Raw genomic sequence first — 23594 nt, 5'->3', positions numbered from 1 at the left:
AAAATTTGTTATTCTTGAGGACCTTAAGGAGTTTGAGAAATATTTGTTAATACTCACCTCCTTCTAAATGGGATTTGCATGTGAATAGGGATTAAGTAAATTCTGGATGCTAAAACCCAAAGAATGGACTTTTCTAAATCATAGCTCATATGGTTTCTGAGAGGTGGCTTGGACACATGAGAGAAATCTTACCTTCCTTCTCAAGTGCCTCTTTCTCTGGACTACTGAAGGGAATATAAAGAACTGAATATCTCCCAGATGATTTATCCACATTTTTTTTCTGATGAAAGAAATATAAATCAAGCTGTAAGGGGATGTACACCGAATAAAAAAAAGCAAACAACAAACTGCATCTGTGCTGCTGTAAGCAGTAGCTGTCCTCAGCTCATCATCCCTTCAGAAAACACAGATGACAAGACCCCACTGGGAAAAAAGGGATGTGAAGATGCTCAGCATACTGAAGCAGAAACCTGGGGTCTCAGGAGAGCAAGGCTGAATGCATTCATGTCTTCACTCTTTCCCTGAGCAGTTTTGAAGCCAGGGGTTTTGCTACACTTTTATGTGGCTGCTATTTCTCTCAGCTCCTGGAAAATTTTAAAGAGTAGTTTTATCAGGAGCAGTTTTTCTCCTAGTGTTTTTGTAAATATCTCAGCAATTTTTGCCTTAAGATTAACAGCGATGGGGTCTTTTGCTAAAAAGCTAATGGAGAATAATTTGCAATTAATTGCAATAATATTGTGATGACTAGAGCTCTACCTGTTATATCTGCTGGATACACCATCTCTGAATATACCGAGTGGCATAGCTTTGTCTCCTGCATGGAGCAAGGAGGCAGTAATCTCCAGTAGTTTATTTATCTCAGGTCCCATAAGTTAGATTTGCATTAATCCAACTGCTTTCTATTTACCCAATATTTTTAAGACAGAGAGCTGATCTGCCACTGAAAAGGTATTTCTCTTTCCTTCCCCTTCTCTCTTCTCCTGCCCAACCTATCCTGGGAGAAAATGAGCCTAGCAAATGAAGACCATGTCCTGCTTTGTTAATGAGCCTCAGCAAAGCCACCAAAAGCACCATGAAGGGTGCTATAAGCTACTGAAGGGTGGTATAAGACTTGAGGAACAAGGATGGGAAAGATATTCACAAGCACAGAAATATTTACTACGAGCATGAACAGTGGCAGCTGACTGCCTCCAGATATGATCTGCCATGCTAGAGGAGTACAGGTAGAAGCCAGCTTCAGAAATTCTGCATCTGTATGCAGACACATGGTTGGAGTCCTTTATCTCCATCTATTGCAATGATTCTAAATGATGAGTGTGAATATGTATGTTATAGACATCTGTGTTTAAGTCTGCATCTCAGTCCTACCCCTAAGTTTTCACATCCTGAAGATGAGTGGGTATTGCTGCTTCCAGGCAGGAGCAGAGGACCTGTTTTCAATTTCATTCTCAGTTTGAGAGGTCTCAGATATCCAGGTTTATGGCTGTGGTCTGTATGTAAGTCCAGGAAAGGGACTTTATCCACCTTTTCAGTTGGAACAAAAGGGGAATACAAGAGGCATACAGCCAGCTGGGAAGGAGGCAACCCTGCAGGAGCACAGGTCTGCAATCCAGTCTGTATGTGTATGTGTATATGCATATGTAAATCCTGAGGAGGTATCAGTTCATATTAACACACCTTCACTTAGGGAGCTGCAGAGACGCCTAGTGCCAGTTAATGAAAACACAGATATGGCAGGTGTCAATCATATTCCAGTTACATGCTCTCTGCTGTTCTCTCCCTTAATTGATTTCTTTCAGAAGGTGTCGCAATGAAAATTAAGGAAAAAAAGGTTTTAAAAATTGCATTCAGGCCATACTCTGCCTGTGTGCAGAGATATCACTCCTTGGGACATGCACAAGGTTGCATGAGCTCACTGTGTGTTGTGGGGGGGTTGAGTGGATGCTTATGCCTTACAAACTCCAGTTTACAGGTAAAGCAGCTGCAGGATGGGATCCATCTGTGGTTTAGGCAGGAAAAACTGCTTCCCTGCCCTGCAGCTGAAAACATGCTGCAGTGCCATTAATCCTGGTATTAATGCTCTTTGGGATGTGCAGAATGAGGATACTGACTCAATCTGTACCTATTTGGTGAGAGGGAAGAGGAGCAGATGTATTCTGGATCCAAAATCTTCAATGAAGAAAATCTGCCCCTTTACAGCTAGTTCTTTCCTTAACCCTCACCTCTCTAATAAAACCACTGTCTCTCTCACACTAAAAAACACCTCAAAGCTGAAAAAAGCCCAACCAACCAAAACCAACCAACCTACCAAAAACCCCTACTAAGAAACCTGCATCATGACTACTGGAGCCTTTGAAATTAATCTTAATTCATTTCTGCCAAGATCAGATGGCAAATGTTTTCAAAGCCTGTATTTATAAGATAACATACATAGGTTGTGTCTTTGTCTTACTGAAAAAAAGACGATGTGTTAAAAACCAAAAGTTTCTCCTCTCAGAAGGACCAACCCTGGGTAACCTGAGGGGTATATCAACTTCTGTATGAGAGTGTATGGGTGGAATGAAAGGATTACATTAATGAGGGTTGCAGACTCTCAAGAAAACAACCTGCCTAACAAAACTTGTAATAATGCCCAAAGTGGGCATGGAGGGCAGTAAATTTACAGGTATCATCCAAAACCAGTTCACATTTTCCCCTAGATTGTATCACAGTGGTCAGGTGGAATCTGAATGCCAGCTCATGGTGGTTGTAAAGTAACACTGCTGGAGTGGAGCAAACTGACCAGCAGCAGACTGGGAGCTGCTTTTTACACCACCAGATGGGGAAATTGCGTTGGAGAAATTACAGCCACAGCTGCTGAAACTTTGCAAACTGAATCATTAATGACAAGATTGGAGATTACACTGATTTCTCTGAGAAAAGTGCAATAACAAATCCCAGAGGCCGAGAGCAGGAGTTAAGACCCAAGGCCCAGACATCCAAGTAGTAATGGCAGTAGCTCTGCTTTAATTTAGATTAGCCAGGTGGTATGTGCATGGCAAAGGTGGTGTGGAGAAAACGAGATACTACAGAACCAAGACTTTCAGGATCTCCTACTCGACATATTCCATAGCTTTCCACTAGAGGGGACCTTGTTCTTCCTCTAATATCTGGAGACAGTTTTAAAGGTAGCTTATGGTTGATACACCTTCTCTTATTTGTGATGTTAAATCAAACCTGGCTTGGGTAACATCTCTTCTTTGGTTTAAAAAAAAAATTCATGGCATTGGCTTATCTAGCCTGAGCCATCACATCTTCTTTCAGTATTGTTTTTCCACTGGTTAATAAGAGGTAAGAGCTTGTAGCTTAATAGCCCAAGGACATAATTAATGTAAGAGACATCAAGAAAATAGTCATTGGCTTTGGTGGGTGAAACTTAAGTCAGCCTAGCTAGGTGTTCCAAGGAGTTATGGTGAGGATCACAAGTCTGGATGAGTAGGTCAATAGGAGAAGATGGCAAGCTAAAGCTTTTTAATTTAATTCTTGGTTCATTTGGGAAAGAAGCTCATGGAAAAGCTGTCTGCATTTTTTTATTCCTGCTCCCTTTTCCTCATTGGTTTTGCTTTTAGTATTAATGAAAAGCTGTGAAAATCTAAGCATCAGTTCTGTGCTGCTCTGCCACAAGGTGCATCTAATGCTAGGAAATGTCATGATACCTTTTCACCACTAAATTTCAGCTTTCTCCAAAAGATTAAATCATCTGGAGTAGTTACAGCTGCCTCAGATGCTCTCATGGAAAAATACGGTCTTTTCTCCTCTCTTTGCTTTGTTACACAGTGTGACTCTGAATAAGAATTGCTGTTTCTCATTGATTTCATCCTACAGATCTAAGTATTAGAAGCGTCTTAGCTTTGCTTTCTGAAAGTAGACTCTCTGTTCCCAGCTCCCTTTTGAGATGTAGCAAAGAAGAAATCTGTATTACCTTTGCTGTCCTGATCACCTGATTAGATCCATGGAGAACAAACAAGGTCTTCACTGGGACTGGGACATTTCCCCTTCTACCACATGACACATGGAGTCCCAGACATTAAAACCAGGGTTTTTTTCCTTCCAGTGGGCACAAAAAGGAAAGGATCAACCCCTATGTTTCCAGGGCTGTAGGAGCTTTTCATCTGTAGGTCAGGTTTGTCTTTATGTTATTGACATGGGTGGCTATTTTTAAAGAGATAGGGTTTTGTAGGCTTAAAGGAAAGGGTCTTTTTCAAAATAAAGAGCTGCAGAAGCTTTCCTTTCCCTCTTTTTTATTTTTTCTTTTTTTTTTTTTTTTTCCCTTCTTTCTGGGGGAATGGGGAGAGAAACAGGAGTTTTTTTAGCATGTTCCTGCAAATCCACCAGCCAACTAAACACCCTCATGAAACAGAGCTCCAAAACCCCTAAGGTGTCTTAGAGATGCATCAGACAATAACTGCAAGATAACTGTGGGTCTCTACTGTTCTTAATTTTAGATGGCATTTTGCATGGCACTCCCCTCATTTCTACACATAGACATGAGAGACTTTTATGGTCTTAATATTTTCTGGCTAAACAAAATACATCTTCATTTGATGAGTCCCTGATGTACTGAGTCCCTTAGCCTGGACTCCTGCAGACTGAGAAGTGTCATGCAGGGTAAATGGGGAACAAAAGGCAATCTGCTTAAACTCAGAAGTGAAATATGGGACAATAGATGGGACCTGAGCACTGATCTTGTGAAATAGGGCTTTGTGTCCTTAAGATGCTCCAGGGATTTAATTTAAAATAATAGTGGTGAAGCCTCTCTGAACTTTGTTATCTTCTCATACCATAAAACTGCCTGTAAAAACAAAATTATTTTCAGGGAGGTCATAGGACACAATAGAAATTCTCCTATTTAAGACATAATAGAATTGCAAGTTCACTTTCAAAATCTGCTGTTGAGAAACTAAAGAGGTGATACAGTGCACTGGAGGAGCTAATTTTGCTTTGAGGAGAGTGAAAGCAAAAAGGGAAACAAGATATAAAGACTTTTGTAATTCACCTTTTCTCGGGCTATTACACACAGTTTTCTTGATCCTGGGGAATAAAAAGTCTGCTTTTATGGAGAGTCCTTCAGAAAATCATCAGTCCGTACTTAACTTGTTCTTTTTGACTTCCCTGGTCATTTTTGTGCTACCATCCAGGATAAAAGCTGGGTTGCAAGGACCTTTGGCTAGTCTAATGCTGAAGGGATACCGGATTTTGATGCTCTCCAGAGAGACAACCTATTCCTATGGTCCTCTCTAGCATGTCTTGCTTGCTGCCTGGGGTCTACAGCCATCTGGGGCCATCACTTTCAAGCACTTTGATGGTTGGTCCTGCCTTGCTGCCTCTCAAAAACTGAGACCCATTGTGATGTCTCTACCTGGTACTATTTCTAGCATTCAAAGATCTCTTGCCGTCCCCCCGAATGTGAAAATCTGGTCTGTTGCTGACCAAACGAGCTCTGGACTATTTGTTCTAGGCATGAGGAGGGATGGCTTTGAAACAAAAGTCTGAAGCAGAAAGACAGTTTCTTTGCAGTGAGGATTGTTGTCTTGCTGTTTGTCCCTCCTATGTGATGTAGTGCTGTTCCCCCTCCATCCCAGCCTCTAACTGGTGGGCTCTGAAACTCAGTCACATCTCTTTCTTTGCTCAAGAGATAGGAAGTCGCTTATGGAGAGCTTTCTCCATAGGCAATGCATTCAGAATACCAATTTAATAAGTTTATTTTACAGGCTTTCAAACATTCCCTGGCTCCATGCTATCATGTAGTGGTGTATCTTACTGATGCCAATGCTTCCATGTGGGGATTATGATATTTTAAAATTAATTTTAAACATCCCTAGAGACTTTATTAAGACTTCCTGTAAGAAGACAGGGAGTCTAATACAGAGGGAAAGAAACAGGAATTTCAATTTTCTGTAGAACAGGGCTTGACTTTATAAATGAAATGCACTCATACTCTCCCCCACCCTGTCCCCATCCCATTTCCCCCCCTCCCCAGCCCATAAAACAGACCCTAGGATCAATGCCCCATGTGTATAGAAATAAAGACTAATAATTTAATTTCTGTGGCTTTCTGTTTGGTGACTCTCAGAGCTGGGATAGGGACAGAACTGCTGTGTAGGGCACAAGTCCTGTCCTGATTGGAATGTGCTGTCTGGGGCAAGTTGTTGGGAATGGCAGATACATGGAGGGGGGGAATGGGACATGTTCACTGAGGGTGACTTGTGTTGTATGTTTCTGGTTGTTAATAAGAGGGCTTAACACACATTTCCCCTTTTCATTTTCTCTTAGAGAGTGGAAAAGGTGGGCTTAGCTGACTCAATGGGTGGTGGCATGTGGTTGGGAAGGAGAGATACCAGAAAGTTGCTGTCCATAGCTGTTGCAAAACCTCTCTCCTGGAGAATGCAGACTATTCAGTAACAGTGAACACAGCATGAGGAGTACCAGCCCTTCAGCTCCATGAAGCACTTTGCAAGAGGTGTGTGCTCCATGAGACCATCTTCACCCTGTGCAAGAAGAAAACACGGGCTTGAGTGCCTCAGGCCTCTTTTTTGGGGTCAAAACCTACTATCTTACATGCATGCTTGGAAACATAACGGATTTTTTGCTATCTATTACCCCTCTGGAGATATAAGGTTGGGAGAGACTCCAAAGGAATACTTGTTTAACGTTGTCTCTCTTGTTCTAAACAGAGCATTACTAACTTTCTACTGCCTGCCGTCCATATCAGGATTGCAAGTTTTCCCATATCTCTAGGTGTACATCCTGAGGTCCTTCTAAAATCCAGACTTCCCTGAGTAGGATCAGTTTTGTGATGGATTCAGGCTATGTAGCTTTTCAGGTGGAAGGAGCAGGAAAAGAACGAGTGAATGCAAGTCAGCACAGACACTGCAAAGACAGAAGCAAGCTGACCTCTTTGCCAGAATGGTCCTTACCAGCCCACTCAGGGCAGTTTTAACAGCTGTGAGGAAATGAGCTGTAGAGGGAGCATGTGAATGTAGATTTCCAAAGGCAGATGTGGAGCATAGGAATACAGCCTGCAAAAATCCCCTTTCCAGAGAGGTTTCCCTAGGCAATAGGACTTGGACCAGAGCTTGTTTTAGGTACAAGCAATTGTCTGGGGCCCTATAATTTGAGGGGCCTGAAATATGTGACCCATCCAGGCCTCTGTTCTTAAAAGGAAAATACCATCATGTGTCAGCTGTGTGGATTTTGAACCTGAAAATACTGGAAGGGGGATGTCCACAGTGGATATGGCATGGGGCGGTGGATAGAACTTTGATTTTACGGGTCTGGATGAGGAGCATGTTTTATGGGACTTGTGAATGGGTGAGAAGCATGGGACTGTCTAGTTTAATGAGGGAGGTTATGAGAAGTACAGGGAGGCAGAGCTCAGGGTGCTGATTTGGTCAAGTTTAGGTGGAGAGGAAATAAAGCTTTTTCATTTGGCTAAGCAGTTGTATTTGTTTTTCATAGAATCATTTAGCTTGGAAAAAAACCTGAACATCATTGAGTTGAACTGTTAACCCAAATCTGCTAACCCATGTGCCTAAGTGCCATGTCCACACATCTTTTAAATACCTCCAGGGATAGTGATTCCATTGATTCCCTGGACAACCCGTTCCAGTGTTTGATAAACCTTTTGGTGAAGAAGTGTTTCCTAATATCCAATCTAAAACTCCCAAGGCGCATCTTGAGGCCATTTCTTCTTGTCTTCTCGCTTGTTACTTGGGAGAAGAGATTGACCCCCACCTCACTACAATCTCCTTTCAGGTAATTGTATAGAGCTATAAGGTCTCCCCTGAGTCTCCTTTTCTCAAGGTTAAACAACCCCGGTTCCCTCCACCATTCCTCACAGGACTTGTTTTCTAGATCCTTCACCAGCTTTGTTGCTCTTCTTTGGACACGCTTCAGCACCTCAATGTCTGTCTTGTTGGACCAAAACCGAACACAGTTGAGAGTATCCATTTCTAAATCTTGCTTGGGATCCTTGCTGCCTTAGCCTGGCTGCTTCCTGATCTGTGTATAGTGAACAAGGCACACCAGATGAGACAGAGCTGAGTAGGAGCAGGATAAAAAGAACCTGCCACACACCTGGACAGCAGTAGGAAAAAAGCTAGAAATTCAGAGCTAGAGAGGGCAGAGCTGCAGCTTTGTCTTCAAAAACAACACTATGCGCTAGGCCAGACAGCTGGGAAAGGGCAAAGAAGTCAACTGATCCAAAGAAGGAGATATTAAGCAGCCTGACATATATGCGGAAAAAATTTCCAGGAAAAAAAATAGTAAAAGAAAGACCCAGACATATGGTAATAGTAGAAGCATGGATGTACACATCCAACAGCTTGACTCTCACAGTCCAGCTATTATGGCCATAACATAATGAAGTGCAGTCCAATTTAGGACAGACACTTGTCAACTCTGGGCACAAATCCTATTCTCATTGCACTCAGAGGATACACCTATACTGGTAAAGAAATGAGCCAGCACCCATTCCCTGGCCAGAAGCCATCTGCCCCACCAGGGTGTATATCCACATAGTTGAAATTGAAACAGTCTGGCTGCACCCAAATTGCGCAGTTGGAAGGATTCCTGGCTTGTGATAATACCTGAACAATACCCAGGAATTGTTCTGGAAAATATTAGTTAACCTGGGCCAAAACCATGCCAGAGCTAAAATCTTTACAGATGAGGTCGTATTAGAACAATGCTTGGCCCTTTTGCTGAGTTAATGGTATAAAGACAGTGAATGCTAACAGCTCCAGTGACTGCTAAAGAGAGTTGGAGATGATGAAGTTGTCTCTTCTTTTGTGGACTCATTAGCTATGTTGTTGCCTGATTTTTTGGGACAAAAGCTTTGCTTTTTACATAGTGCTTTGCAAATCCACACCATTTCCTGCAGAGCAATGTAATATCAGTCCTGTCTTACCTCTGTTAAGATTCCCTGCCACCTATCAGAGATGACCATGCTACAAATGTCTACCTGCCAAACATAAATCAACTTGCTTTCTTTTTCCTCCCTTTCCTTCCTTCAAAGAAGTATTATGAGTTTAATTCCAAATTTTCACTCATTTGTGTGTCAAACAGCTGGCCTGTGGGTGATTTCTGATGCCCACAAGATCAACCCTCCCAAGCTAGTGATGACATCCTGAGACAGCAACTGTAAAAAAAAACCTTAAGATAAGGAAGGGGATTAAATTTAATTCAAAATTTCCATCCAGAAATTTTTCTAAACAGTTGGAAACAACATTTTTAAACAGTTATTAAACAGTTATAAACAATTGAGAGCAGCTGGAGGAGAAGGACTTGCGGGTGTTGGTTGATAGGAAGCTCCACATGACCCATGAATGTGTGCTCACAGCCCAGAAACCAACCACACCCTTCACTGCATCACCAGCAGTGTGACCATCAGGTCGAAGGAGGGGTTTCTCCCCCTTTGCCCTGGTGAGAACCCCCACTTTGCAGTCCCCCATCCAGCTCTGGGGACTCAGCATGAGAAGAGCATGGAGCTGTAGAAGCAAGTCCAGAGGAGGACATGAAGATGCTGCAAGGTCTGGTGCATCTCAGCTATGCAGGCAGGCTGAGAGAGCTGGGTTTGTTCAGCCTGGAGAAGAGAAGGCTCTGTGGCGACCTTAGAGCAACTTCCAGTGCCTAAAAGGGTTGACAAGAAAGCTGGAGAGGGGCTTTTGACAAGGGCAGGTATGGACACGACACGGGGGAATGGCTTTAAACTGACAGAGGGGAGAGAGAGATGAGATCTGAGGAAGAAGTTCTTCCCTGTGAGGGTGGTGAGGCCCTGGCACAGGTTGCCTAGAGAAGCTGTGGCTGCCCCATCCCTGGCAGTGTTCAAGGCCAGGTTGGACGCAGCTTGGAACAACCTGGTCTAGTGGGAGTTGTCCCTACCCATGTCAGGGGGTTGGTCCCTTCCAACCCAAACCATTCGATGATTACAAATGTAATCTTCTTAACAGCAATCTATTTTGGGGTTTTTGAGGGTTTTGGAAAAAAGGGTGTCCTTGTCCTTTCCTCTCCTTGGGAAATTCATTCCTGACTTAAAAGAAGAGCAATGATCTCTGAGACAACTAACCTGAGCATTTTATCTGTTGCATGAGAGCTCCTGCATTTAGCAAAGACAATAGTTCACTCCCATGTTATTAGACATATTACTTTCAGAAAGTGAACTTCAGATTTTCTTCAAGATCCCAGTGCCCCCTGCTCCCTGTAAAATTCCCAGTGTGTTGTCCAATATAAGCTAATGCCCTGCATTTCTCAAGCAGCAATCTTCTTTTCAGTTAGGACTCTTGCAAGCATCAGTGATTTGAGGGACATATTCTCATGGAAAAGCCTAAAGGACAAGTTTCCTGTCCACAGAAAGGGGGTAAGAAAAAGTGTCTGATTTGAGCTTTCCAGACAGAAATCATTTTTTTCTGCATACTTGAAAGACTCAACCAAGCACAAGAACTGGCAAGAATAAAGGATATGAGACTTATGTAAGCACTGATCGGCTGTCTGCTGGGATTTTACCCATAAAACAAACTGTAAATTTACAATAGGATTTAGGTCTAACGACTTGGACATCAAATGTGAACTTCTGAGAAAAAAAAAAATGCTTAAAAATTATTTTATTTTCATTTCAGGCTAACTTGTTCATTGTGTGAGAGACCTGAGGACCTCTTTAAGTGCACACATGTAAGAAAACCACCTAGCCTGTATAATGTGAAAAACACCCACCAGTGGAAATGAGACCTCCAAAACACAGTTCTGGCAAAATAGCCATATCACATCTGATCCAATAATACGGTTTAATTCTTTCAACAACTTCTTAGCTAGTTTGCCAAATCAGATTGTCCCACTGGCCAAAAAAATCTCAGAAGGCTGCAAAAACTTTTCAGACAAATTCCCCAAATTGAATATTTTATCCTGTTATGTACTGGCAAGAGACAAACGAAGAGAAGAGTCCATTTTATTCTACTTACTGGGCATAAACATAACAGTTCAATCTGAGGACTTTTGGAGAAGCATTTCAATGGAGCTGGAAGATAATACTAAGAGGGACTAAAAAAGATTTGGAGAAAATCAACCCCCTGTTTTATTTGGTTCTTTTCCTTCAGTTCAACTTAAACACACTTTTCCAAACGCTGTTTCAACATTCAACATGTTTGTGAATAGGAAAGGAGTGGCTGAATGCAAGTCCTTTGTTGTAAAGGAGTGGAAAAAATGGAAAATTATGGGCAAGCATTTATTAATGAATTCTGAAAACCAGAAAAAGTACTGTGAATATCTGAGAAGGTTGGTATATCCTATAGTCCATTTGGAGACAGTGGTGAAGGTCAAAGTGCTCCAGACAGTGGTGAGGAGCATCAAAGAAGTGAAAACAATGGCTTGCAAAGAAAAATGAAATGAAGTTTCACTGTAGAGAATACCAAGGAAAAGCCTGGAAATAGTTTTTAAAAACCTCAAAGATCACAGATGAGATCAGAGAAATACTGTTTTTCTGGTCCACTGCAAACAGAGCAAGTGAAAATTAACAGAATTATAGAAAGAGACACTTAAGGAAGGTAGTAGAACAGACTCCAAACGATGACAGTGTCCCTCAGTTTAGGATTTTAAGAACAGGTTAGGTGCAAGTAATGGTTGGTATAGATGGAATTGATTCAGTATTGGGGCTGTGACATGGAAATAAACAATGTCTTGAGTAGAAAGGTGGTGGGTTTGTTTACACAAGATGTACCAGGGGTTTCCTGATCAGACTTCATGAGACTTTTTGAAATAATAACTAAAAAAAAAAAAAAAAAAGGATGTGGGGATTCCCTTTTTTTTTGTGAAGCACAGTTAGAGCAAGGTAGTGCAATGGCGGTGCAGTGTTAGCTGAAATCTTGGAATCTTGACCCTGTTCTGTCACATCCTTCATGTTTGGATTTAAATAATTGATTTCTCCTATCTGTGTTGTGATAGCCAGCTCTGCAGGGGAGAAAGAACAAGCTATGTCCTGTTTCATGAGGCTGTTTGTGAGAAGAATGCATTTACAAACCAGGGATGCAGTCCTGTTGGCAAACAGCAGATAAACCCTTTGAAATCTGGTTAAAACCAAAGGGGTAGTAACATTGATTCTAGCAGATTTGTTTACACAGTGATTTCAGACAGCTTCTAAGCCACCTTGGGAGCCAGGGAAAACTCACAGGGTAGACAAGACTTCATTGTCCTTTCTTTCCTAAAAATAACTCAGATTCTCCTGCTTCCCTGGAGGCATTTTGACTTTATAGCCATAAATACTGTGTTCTTGCTGAATCATTTCCCAGCCTTCTCCATCGCCACCTTTTAGTTTTAGGATTTTTAGTTTGGTTTAGGATGCCTCAAGCTGCCAAAGCTAAGAGCTCAAAAAACATGAGTCAGAACTCAGCACCCCACCAGTTTGGCATACAACCAAGTATATATATCCCGTGTACCCATTTTTTTTACATCTGTGTTTTGGACTCCCTCTAACAAGGGTAAGAGTCCTGCTTCCTGTTTCAGTTTTTGCCAGGTTATCTTCTAAGGAGGCTAAAGGAGTCCTTGATTCTTTGAAAGCTCCCAGACAGGTTTCTTCAGAATTGCTGATCCTTCACTCAACCATCTGCTTCATCACTCTACTCCTTCAACTGTGGTTACCACTCAAGCATCCTTGCTGTAGGTGTAGAATATATGAGGATGTAAGGAGGCTCTTTGTATAGTTTTATTGGCAGCTAGTGAGCTCTAGAAGTTGTTGTAGAGTCCTGAAGAGCTATATTTGTTTAGAGTGACATACTTTGGCAAATAACTAAAAACAAACCTAATGAGCAAGCCAAGAAACTCACCCTGACTGTACAGAAACACTTGGAAGTTCTAAAAGAATAAACCAAAAACTTCTCCCTTCTTCCAAACTGGTAACACCAAAGTATTGTTTATGTCTATACTAATAAATTATAGACTATTAAGGAACTTTCCCCAGTGCAAGTATTCTGTCATCCATATGGTTAATTTATTTTGTTTCTGGCCAATGCCAGTTAGCATCCTTACAGCAAATGCCTGGGTCTTTTTTGATGTTTGCACAGGAAGGACTGTTCCAAGTATGCAGTGCGTACAAACACGCTGTTTCAGGTTGTCACGACCTAAAAGCAGTAGAACTCAGCTGCAGGGTTGTAGGCTGTGCTGTGCCAGTTGGCCTCAGGACCACCAGAAAGACTTTGACCCATTTTACTTATGAATTCAGACATATCTATATTGAAAGTCAGGTTCATACCAAAGCATGTGAATGGAGAATATGGAAGTCTTCTGTCTTGGCTCAGTCTCCAACTTCTCATTTGTTTTACAAACATAGATATGACCCATGAAACCACTGGAGGGCTTCCAAGAGTGAAACTAGATCCAGTATTCATAGGCTCAGCATAGTTTAGAGGTTCCCATTCTCTTAGTATATGTAGAAGATTTTAATATATTGCTGTCAGAGTTTTGTTCTTCCCAATTAATCATTGGTACTAGGCAACATGGTGATAAAAGTTTTACAAACATCAGAGACATTATATTGGAAATAGGTATTCTGAAGTCTATTACACAATAGAGATGAAAGTAGGAGGTTTTTTGTGTGGGTTTTTTTTTTTATGTAATCTTGAAATTCAAAAGGAAGTGTAAAGTGACAATCCTCTAACAGAATTTAATAGGCTCTGAATAAATCCCTTCAGACCATTTAGGGGGACACTGCTTATTAAGGCAGCATTAAAGGAAGTTGCCAACTGAATCAGGAAACCTTAGAAGTTACCCTTTGCATGTATGCTTTGTGAAACAGTCTGACTCAAGGATAAAACGCTAACAAAATAAAAATTATGAAATAGAGTGTCACTTGTCAGAAAATTAAGCCTCAAGTGGAGAGATTGGCACCAAAGTGCTTTAAAGCTGTTATAAATTCCAGTCTATCTGCAGTGGTGTCTGTTTACCTCTCCTGTCTGCTCGTCATTCTTTTTAATTTGCATTTTCAGAGCTAGAGGGGGTTTTGATTGTTGTCTTTTTTTTTTTTTTAGGGGTTTTAGGGTCTATTTGCTCCTTCATTAGGATTTTGTAAAAACATTTGACGTTTCTTATCTCAGAAAACATATATAGGTTCCTCGTATGTGGGATTCCACACCAAGGCACACTCTGGAGAGTTGCTAATGGGAAAAAAAGGCAAGTAAGAGAGATCAGAGAAAAGGACCAGGAAAGAGCAATTGTATCATAAGGTACTTTTGAGTCTCCCATGTGATCTGCCAGCATCATGGGAATGCCTTGAACACCTGTCAAATGGCACTACATGCTCAAGTGCAGTGAAATGAAGAGACAGCCCTTTGTGATGATTCCTGTTGTCACCCCAGCCCAAACCGAAGTACCCACCTAACAGATATTGAAGCTGCTCAAGGGTTTTTAGACCCTTCTCAGTTGTTTCCTTGTCAGACTGATCATTTGGGTAGTGTGAGTTTACATCTTCAGGCTTTGTGGTATGTTGGATGTCAGCTCATCTCCCATCTTGCACTCCTGTATGAGTTAAGAACAATATGGCTACGAGTTCATGCATGGTCTAGATCAGATGGAAACTTATAAGTGATCAGACAGCACACAGAGATGTTTTTAATGACTGTAAATCATGGTTTGGGTTAACTTGGTTGCTTTTGTCCCACACAGACTAAGAAAGACTCCACTGGCAGACCGCAAAGTTTGTCATGATTACCAGCAGGTGAAACGATGAGCAATTATAAACAGTACATACATACAGCCCCAGACATGGTTAACTCCCCATAGCCGTGTTAAAACTAATGTGGAGCTAGAAGGATTATTCTTCTCCAGCTGACTACAGAGAACCTATAGGTTTTAGAATGAATGCTGAAGATTCATGGACTTGAAGTGGTGTAACTAGCTGAACTATAATGAAGGTGCTTCTGGAGGAGCACGCTTGTCTTCTGTTGCTGCTTTAACAACTGAATGCTATAGCTATTTCTTTACCCACCAGGGCACTACCTATTCATAATACTTACCAGTTCACATCCTAGAGATGTCACCAGTCATTGAGGACAGTAGTCTTTGTCAACAGAACAATGTAATATTCTGTAGGTAGGGTAATAATTGTTGGCTCCCTGCAGTGATGTAAAGAATGGTTTGAGGGCTGGGCTACCTATTTACTAAGATGAAGGGAGTGTGTCAGCATGGTTAAAAATGAATTTTACTCAAGGAACAAGACAGTAACTTGACATAAGTAATATGAAGCCTGTGAGGAAAAGAGAGAGAGCAAATCAAATGATCTAATTAGATATGGAGAAAGGTGTTCTGCGGAGTATGAGGTAAGGTCTCTGTAACATGTAAGTCAAGTCATGCATTTTTAAAAATTTCAGGTGTTTTTTTTTAAAAAAAAGATCAACAACAAAAGCCTAAGCAAAAAGAAAACAACCCCAAAACCACATTGAATCTTGCCTGGATTTAAATCAATGTGATGGACATGCTTGGAAAACTGTTGGTAAGGGTGAGATTATTAAAAGCAATGGTCAAATATCACAAAAATTTCAAATAAGTCAACCAGCATGACACTATTAACCTGGTGCTGCTCGCAACCTCCTTAGCTCTTTGCACCAGGGCTTCCACCTATAAAAATGTTTTGTTCTGAGTGATCTGGCTTTTGTAATCAATTCAATTTTAAGGGAGAAAGAGAACCACTGATTGAGTCACTGATGTCTTCCAGGGTCTCTGGATTCCTGGTGCTGGGTATACTCTAACACCACAAGAGCAGGAGTTCTGCAACTAAGTGCAGACGTATGAGTTGCCAATTTCCACAGCTGCTGAAGGCAGCCCAGGTTTCTTTTACAGCTTGCTAAAATAAATGAATGTTCCTAAGGCACTGCTCTTCTCATTCTAAGGTAGACACTAGATCAAATGAATTGCTCCCTAAAAGACTCTCTTTCTACTGAATACAAAAGGAGTCCAGGGTACTAGACCAGAGGTGTGTGACTGCACTGTAGATATCTAAAAGCATCTGAAGTGTCTCTCTCCCTGTGGTGTCCTACTGCAGAGCAGAGAAGGGTGGCAAGCTCTGTCATTCACAGCCGCAAGTGATGATGACTAATGCTGCAGACCCTGAAGATGCTCATCTTGGCATTACACACTTTGATATCAACAGTACAGGGAATCCTGAAACTGATCCCTGAGACAACCTGGAAAGATGTGAGGAAGAGCCAGGAAACATAAGATCGTTTCTTAACTTGAGGGGTTGATAATAAAGCTCCCATTGCTAAAAGGTGGTGATGTGAAAAGGAAAGGAAAACTGAAGAAAAACTACCATTAAATTGCCAGATTTTCAGTTCCTACTTACTGATAGCATGGCAATTCAAAGAAGCTTGCTGTTGAGAGCTTGCATCCCTCTAGAACCCTGACCACCTGTTTAGAGAACATGGGACCTTCTCTGGCCTAGAAAGGATTCAAAAAGGGAATTTGTAGACTTACAGACCTTCTTGTGCTCTTCTCTGGCTCTGGTTGCACTGAGAAGAAAGCAAAATCAAAGAACCTAGAATTTGCGAGTACTTCATAAACTTTAAACACCACAAAAGCAATGACAATATTTGCCATAGGGGATGACTTTCAACTCAGGTCTTCGAAGGACGGTATAGATTGGATGCTTTTGCAAAAAAAAAAAACAAAACAGGCTTTGCCTTTTAATTTGAGAGAATCATCAGGCTTTTATATCCAAACTTTAAATATTAATTGGCTCAGCTGTGTTATTTAATGTCACCATTCTGCAACCTTAACAAAATGAAAACAGCCATGAATATCATCAATCTCTGGGCACAGAGATGCATTTCCACATCCTTCATTCCACATTGAGAAGCCTTTCACAGGCCAGAACAAAAAAAACTTTCACATGAAAGTCTAGCCATTCATCAGAAAATCAGTTTGATAAAAATGGTGAAGTTAAAAATTCTGTACCCCTCTCTGGTTTCGCTCAATGGCTTCCAGATTGCATCCATTTGATTTACAAAATGAAAGACGTGCTCCCCCCACCCCTAATTACCAGGGACACAAATTCAGTTTTAGATGAAAACCTTTTGTATGTGCCTCTTAAGTCCTCCCCAAAAGTTCTGCCACTGGAATTTGGCCAACCATTTTGTTGATGATGCATGAGCTGGAACCGAAGGGAGATGATTTTTCCATTAAAGGCTTTGGCTCGGCAGAACCAACAGGAGTAAAATATTAGTTTTGCTTGCTAAAGAATCCACTATGACTCAAAGACACAATGAAACAAATCTTTGGGGAAAGGGGCTTATGTTCCTAGAGAATCACTTTCCTAACTATAACCATGCCAGTTCTCAAAGCTGTATACAAAAATCTTATGTATCTTATTACTGACAGTCAAGAGTCCAAAGGTTCAGACCTTCAAAAGACTTTGAAAGGCTTCTAGCAGGCAACTGAGTACTCTGTCAATAAGATTAGTTTGGTTCTTTTTCTCTAAGAAAAATATTGATCTTGACTAATATACAGATTAAAAAAAAATTTAGAAACACTCGGTGTTGGGGCATTGTTTGAATATTTTTACGTCCTTGACTCCATTAAGAGAGTGAAAGGACAGAAGGCTTAATCATTGGAAGACGAAATATATTCTCAGTGCATGTTAGCCAATGCGTTTAAAGCTATGGGCTAATGAAGATTTATGTGAGGCTGGAAGTTTAGGGAGCTGAAGGCCTCCCATAGGGGGGTAACTTCTATAGTTACTGTCTAAGACCTTATGTAAAAAAGGCTGCTGTATTGGGTGGTGCTTAACAGGGAGACTGTCACCACCTTCCTATTCATCCTTTCGTGTATTTCTGCCAGGGATAAAAAGGAATTAAAACACTAAGGTTCTGTTTGAAGTTACACACTAAGGAGGACTTTCATATTGCCTGAACATAGAAACCTCATCCCTGGAGTGTTCAAGACCAGGCTGGATGGGGCTTTGAGCAACCTGGTGTAGTGGAAGGTATACCAACCTGTGGCAGGGGGTTGGAATTTTAAGGTCCCTTCCAACCTAAACCATTCTATGATTCTATGAATCTTTGACCAGGAGTGGAGAAGGTGATACAAGAGGTCCTTTCCTGACCTGGAGAAAGCAGCTTGCCCCTTGCTCTTCCTCCAGTGCTCATAGAAACTCAGTCCCACCACAGGTCCGTTGGGTAATTAGGAAAAGATGAAAAAGATGTCTCTACGTGATTATCTTTCAAGGTCCTTTTCCGGATGAAACATAATTTCCTTTCCCAGTGGTGTCATGGGTAATGGTCTCACCCAAAGCCTGTACTCATAAACCTGTTTTGTTGATCACTACATTTCTGATTGCATCTGTTCACTGTCAAGGCATGCTGTTACAGAAGGATCAGAGTGTGGCAGTGCACAGACTGGTGTTTAGCCACTTAGTATTTCTAAGTGCAATTATGGAGTATGTTATTGTTAGAGTCACATTCTGATATTAAGAATTGCAGTGTCCAAATGTATGATGAGAAATCATCTGAGACATCACTTCTTTCAAACTACAAAGGCTACAACGAGAAATGTGTCCCCTGTTCTGAAACCAACTCCTTATTTTTCACTTAAAGAAGGTAAATTACAACTGATAAGATTATGTTTTGAAACCATTTTAAAAAGTTTAATCAACTAGCAATGTTTGGCTGATAAGCAGCAATGACACTTACTTATTCAGTAAGTTTTGCAGAGTAAACAAAAGTTTTGCAGACTATTTGCTTTCATCTCTATGAGTGTGTGTGTGGATGTTTGGCATTTCGGTCTACTCCAGACTCATTCATCATGAAATAACTTCACATAGAAAAAATAAGAATGTCCCCCACAACAACATCTAGTGACCTCCTATAGGATCTGGGCCCCATGATGCTGTGTTGCATAAACATTTACTAACCAACTGGTTACTGCCCTGAACAGCTACAAATCTGAATAGGACAGCAAAAATAACAAATAAATAGATAGGAAATATCATCTCTTTCAAGTGCTGATCTGTAGGGATTGGGTCTGTGTTCAGAGATTAGTGCTGAACAGGGGAGAGAAATCCCACCCCTGCTCTCCACCCTGATGGCCACACTGTTGGCTAGGTTGAAAGTGCCCAAAAGTTTTTGAAAAAGCTGAATTTAAGATATGTATTTGGCTGTATTAATATGTAACATGTTCAACCCCAGCAGAATTCAGACTTTTCCCCCAAGTGGAGGTTCTCCTCTTTAAAAGCTGTGACTCAGGACCTGAAGTAGTCTTGAGGATTTACAAAGTGGATGTGTGACAAGGTTGGTGTTAAGAGTGGATGTTCATTTGGGTTTCACTGTCAGTATAAATGTGAAACATTTTGGGACTAACACCAGGGAAATCAGGGTAAAGTGTCTGTGTGTTTATTTTCAGTAGAGATGGTGACCCAGAGTTGTACAGCTTTGGAACTACTCTCTTCATTCAATTCCTCTTGGGGCTCAAGTCTCTTTTCAGAGCCCCAGCTGACCTGGAAAGTTGTTAATTATTCCTCTTTGTTTCACACTTGCAGACTTGTCGCCATCATCATCATCATTCTCAGATGTTAACTTTATTATTCATGTAGTGCATTTTAGTAAATTCCATAGTCCCTAATGCATCTGTTTCAGTGCCAGCTAACCCCATGGGCACCAGCTCCCAGCAGCTTCAGAGTCAAGAAGTAGGAAGTTCACTGAACTTACATTAATAACTGTTTTTCTGAATTAATCCATCTTTTGGGTGTATGAACCCTGACAGCACTGTTAATAGAAGAGTGTGAGCTGAATTACGCACTGTGTAATGCTAGTTGCTTCATTTACATTGCTCATGAGTGGTTTTTTTGTTTCTGTTATTAAATCAGAAAATTTTAGAGAGAGAAGAATTTTAAAATGTTTTTATTTTTAAATAGAATGGGGCACAGTGGTTAAGTGATCTTGGAATTTGTATTAAGTGCTCTGAAAATCAGGTCAGTGTTCAAGGAATTAGTAAATATTAGTAATAACTGTAAAAACATTGAGTTTTAGAGAAGACTACAGAAATACCTTTATGTTAGAAGAAGACAAATACATCACATAGCTGTATAGCGCACCCACATCTTGGATGTTTCTGGCAATTTTGGTTCTCCTCCCCTCCATCCAGGAAAGGACACACTGGGATCAGGAAAAGTTCAGAGAACGGTGACAGAGACAATCAAATGGCCACATCAGAAAAGAGGGCCCCTGCTCTTTGGCATGTTAAGTAATGAAATACGTCTGCAAATTCCTGAAGGGTGATGAGGTGGAAGAAAATGAATAGGAACCTCTACAAGTTAAATGAAGCACCCAATGAATTTTTGGAGCAATCCAGTTCGAAAACAAACGAGCGGAAGCCTTTTTCTGCCAAGCTCGTATCCTGTAACTGATTGCTGTCACAGAAGGCTGTGAGTCCAAATATATAGATAGGCTTGTAAAATAAAGACAAAACTGTAGAGGATCCATCTCATGGGATTATTAAATTTAAGGGTCTGGGTTCAGCTTCCCACTCAGGAAGTTTCTGAGCTGTGTAGTTTTAGATCCTGGGAGATTATTCCAGATGCAGGGTCACTCATTTCACTCCATGTTTACTCCATTCTTTCCCTATGCATTGTCTCTTAGAACAGGCCAAGATTTTTGGCTTGGCTGAGCATAATCACCAATAGAAAATGTAGAAACAGACTTGTTCTCATAACCTACAGTTCTATTTTTACTGTCTTCAAAGCACCAATAATAAAGTACCTGTTCATCTGCCAACCAAAATATGACAGACCACATTATTTTGGTCTGAACCTGTGATGTTCACATCTTCCTACTTTAGTTCCTCCTATTCCTCTCCAGTTGTCCCTATGAGAAGTATTTTCCCCATAGTATGATTTCAGTTCCTTTTCCATTTCCCATTGTAATGAATATCTAAGGCAAAAAAAAAGATAAGTGTTTCAATGCACAGACATCAGCACACAAGGCTGATGAGATTTCTTTGGGTCTAAACTCACAATGGCAATGAACTTATCTGGATACTAAGCACCAAGAATTGTTATGCATCTTTTTGGTGAGATAAATTAAATTTGAAAGGATAAATCCCTGAAAAAGCCTATATGAACTTTCTTAAATTTATTCAATTTTGACTATAAATTTAAACAAAGATGAAAAATACTTATTACACCATTTAGCTTGATTTAGATTGTGCTAGTCTATGCAACATGTATTTGTGTATTCCAGTGTTTTGCACAACCTTTTCCAAAGCACTTGAATGGTAGCTCTCCAATCATGTCAAAGTCCCATGAAGAGACTGTTCACTCTTCAGGAATTTGTGCTCCTAGCCAAACTGCAAGAGGTATAATAAAATTGATTCATTGGGTCATTCTCTTTGGAGATCTGTCCATCCCGTGCTGAAGCCCAAGAGGTACAGAATGCTCCATGAGGAAGCATAACCTTCTTTTTTGTGGGAATAGGGCATCTTGAATCTCCTTAAACTGCTGCATTTACAGAACTTCTCCATGGACAACATGCATGGAGAGGCTGACCTAGCATACTGCTAGTCCAACTCATTCCTCTGAAGCTGCATGTTCAGTTTTGGGAAATGGAATATGAGCACTGAGAGATGGCATAGAAAAGATCATGCTGTAAGCAGACCTTTTTTCTTTTTTTTTTTCATTGTCATCTTATTTGCTGTGAGACCTTCCTCTGTATCTTACCATGTGTTGTTTAAATCCAGGCATAGCAATTAGAGCTTCCCTGAAGCTATCCGATTTTCCTGGGGATAGCTGTAGTAGACTCTTCAGAATTTGAAAGCCCAGAGGGCAGGCTTCAAAAATGAGGAAATATCTTGGGGGGGGAAGGAAAAAAATATATCCCATTACCAACCCACTGAGAGCTGGAAATCTCTCTTGCTTGCCTGTCAGCTGCTTCAACTGTTCAAATGTCTTTATGAGCCAAGACAATGTTTGGCAAATCCACTTTTGTTTCAGGAGATTTTTAAAAATTGTCTTTTATTTTGCCTGTTCATTCCTTTTCATCCTTAAATCCTCAGTGAAATGAGAATGCTAACACTTTGTGATGCCCTTTTAAACTGAATTCTGCTATGGTTTGACAAGACTCATGTCTGACACTACATAGGAGGTTCATCTTGGCTAATAGTAGTGATCTAAGTGCCAGAAATCTGACTCCGGGCAAGTCATTTGGGGGTCCCTCTAGAATCACATGAAAGAAGCTGATTCTTTCTATGATCAGGTGCATGTCTAAAAAAAGTAAGATAAATCACTCATTTCCAAACAGAGAAATGCTAGTTTAGTGTTTGTGGAATGTTGAATTTATGCATACTCTTACAACCCAGTGATGGAGGGGATCTGGGCTTTTATCAAACCTTTGCTCTTCAAGCACTTGCTCTTCACTTGAAGAGTTGTTTTTAATGTACATAGTTTACTCAAAAAGATTTATAGCATAGTCCTTCAAGCAGATCTGGATTGTTAACTGGGATTATGTCTGAGGCTGTGTCTGTGGATGACAGAGATGTCTCAGGCTGATTTTTCCACTCACAAAAGACATTGTGTAAGTGGCTTATATGGATATATCTAGACAGAGCTGACAAAGGTGACAAACACTGCAAAGCCTACTACATGCAGTTGTCTAACCATCACTGATTGCAAAAAGTGAGCCAAACCACTGGACATTGCTCCAGGTCTGCTCCTGAGTGCAAGCTTAAATTCATCAGGAACTCTGAGTCCTGGAGACTGGGAACCTTTCTGACCACCTGCTGCTATCTTGCTCTCATTCCTTTTGTTCTCTGCATTGCACCAAAGCTTCTGTGTCAATGCCTAATGTCATCTCTGTTTTGCTCCAAGAATACAACCAGAGAGAGAAGCTGCTTTCTCAGAAGTGCTTGTAGTCTTGATTATTTCCCAGGACACATCAAAATTCTGTCTGCTTGGTCTACAGAAAATAGGTTTTGTAACAAAGTGCTGATATATTTTATTAGGCCAACTGGAAATAACAAAGGATCTTCCAGAGACTCAATCCCTTCTTCAGGACTGAAATGAAAGCAGCCAACTTCACAGTAAGTAAAAGTTGCTTTGTTTATGTCTAAACTGTCATGGTTCCAAGATAGTATTGAATACATATCCTGATCCAAAATATGGAATGGGCAAGGGAAAGAGTACCATTTGCTTTAGTAGCTTTTAAGTTAGCCCAAGGATGCTCTATGCTGAGATACCAAAATTTGACTGGGATTGAAAAATATTTGTTCTAAGGAAACTAGTGAAATGTATTGGCATTTATTTAACAGATGTTCAGAGTTTTCTCTGAGGTCCTTAGATGAAAAAATATTCAAAAGCTTAAACCTGTTGTATTAATGAGCCTCTTTAACTCACTTCTGATAGTCATCTGTTGCCTGTTCAATAAAAACAACACCGGCACCTAAAAGGTTTCAAAAAGCAATGCATGTGACTGCTGTTTTGAAGGCATTGAATGGGTCAATAGCTGTTAAATCCTGGGGAGGTTGTTCTATCAGGCAAGACTGAGTTTAAGCTCTTAATTTTGCTTTTGCATGGGAAACCAGATATCATAAGT

The sequence above is a fragment of the Pezoporus wallicus genome, unplaced genomic scaffold, assembly GCF_028554395.1.
Source record: "Pezoporus wallicus isolate ANWC-B61680 ecotype Strahan unplaced genomic scaffold, APGP_CSIRO_Pwel_v1 contig_8057, whole genome shotgun sequence".
NCBI classification, from domain to species: domain Eukaryota; kingdom Metazoa; phylum Chordata; class Aves; order Psittaciformes; family Psittacidae; genus Pezoporus; species Pezoporus wallicus.
Note: the sequence above shows the minus strand (reverse complement) of the source record.